Source organism: Phytophthora parasitica (assembly GCF_000247585.1).
Source record: "Phytophthora parasitica INRA-310 unplaced genomic scaffold supercont2.296, whole genome shotgun sequence".
NCBI classification, from domain to species: domain Eukaryota; phylum Oomycota; class Peronosporomycetes; order Peronosporales; family Peronosporaceae; genus Phytophthora; species Phytophthora nicotianae.
Genome location: NW_008649282.1, coordinates 1 through 1822, shown reverse-complemented (window position 1 = coordinate 1822; position 1822 = coordinate 1).

The window sequence follows — 1822 nt, the reverse complement described above, 5'->3', positions numbered from 1 at the left end:
CGAGGTAATGCCCTGTGACAAATCATATTTTATTAATTTTAATTAGCGTCTTGCAGCAGAGTCATCGTGATAGTGTGCTTCTTTCCGGCGCAAAACTATTACCTCTTCAACACGATACACTTATATAATCACTTTTGTCACACCCGTTTAAAAAACCTAGCACTGGCATAAAGCATTCGTGTAATCATTTTCAGCCAGAGGAAGTACTATTTTGAGATCACTTGGAGCTTTGTAGAGGATGTGCCCATTTTTTGATCGGATTTGAACTCGGTAGCCATCAATGCCAACAATTGTATTAACAGCTTTGCTCCAGCGCGCGGCCTCTTTTTCAAACGATTGCTTCTTCAGACGATACAGAACATTGCTTCCAATGTCCAACTCGTTGTCGATTCTGTCGGCTCCCTCTTGATTAGCTAGCTCAGATTCCACAACATTATCTTTAGCCCCGCTTGGCTTCATTCCAATTGAACGGTGCTAAGTATTGTTGTAATTAGATATAGCATCAGTGATTAACTTTTGTGTGAGCCCCTTTGGAGACATTTTTGTAAGTCTCTGTTTGACAGTTCTGTTGAAACGTTGAATTTTTCCCATTGTACCGTGATCACCTGGTTCATTATTGTAGTGCTCAATCATTTTGGATTGGAAGAGCCTTTGAACATCCTGATTCATGAATTTGGCGCCATTGTCACTCGTAAGAACATCGACCATGTGCAAACGTACCAATGTTTTAAAAGCAGCCAACACAGTTGGTGCTTGTTTATTAGCTAAGATCTATGCGTAGCCAATGCGTGAGTTGATATTGATAGTAGTTAGTATTGTTTTTTTTTCCAGAATGCAAGATCCATTTGCTATGAGCTAGAATTGTGTGAGGCGATTCTGAACCCATCAAACTTCTGTTTTTGCTCCTGAAATCGCTGGATGTCAGTCTGGCTTGCATACCAATTCTTGACTGTTTTAAGCGTTACATTTGGATCTAGCTCCTGCGCTTTCTCATACAGAGCTTGGGCTCCGATATAGCCTGTTTTGGGGTTGTAGTAGAGTTTTGCTAGGAAATCATCCATCACGTCGAGGTGGAGGCGCAGCTACTTCGCTCTAGTTCGATGCGACAGCTTATCACTATATCATATTTAGATATAAAACATGCACTACTTAATGAGGTTAAATATCCAGCGCTTCTTTAGTGATACCATCTTCTAGCACCCGTCTCTTGCCATAGTAGTACGGCATTACCGTTTTAGTTTGACTATAGGTTATAATAGATTTAGTCTCCTTACTGATACGGAAACCCTTGTTGTTACCTTGAAGGGTGATACGATCGCGAACGACAGTCTCAAAGCCATCTGGTTTAAGTCATCTTCAGTTCGACCATGTCCTTGCTGTGCGCCTTTAGCGGAGACGTTGACCTTATACTTCTCGTCTGGTATAGCATATGTAATGCTTGGACGATAGTGATACCATTGCATCACCAGACCACTCAGCCTTGAACAAACCAGGCGTGCGACGATAAAACTTAGCTACCTCGATGTTGTAGTCACCTGGAAACCAGTCGTTTTAGTGCTGGTTGAAGTGCTCACGTAGCTCCAGTTTGATACAGTATTAAAATGGATTCTCACAGTTGAAAGCGGTGTAAGCACTATCAGTGACCATTTCTTGACACTGAAAGTCAGCACGATCGAAGTAGAAGTCGATGCAGTCGTAGTAGAACTGGAACATTCGAAGCTTAGCGAGCTGGTAGATAGCAATCGAGAGGTGAATTGGATTCTTGTTCTTTAGTCGTCGCTTCTTCATAGTGATCCCGCAGGACCCATTCAGCTCCGCAAGC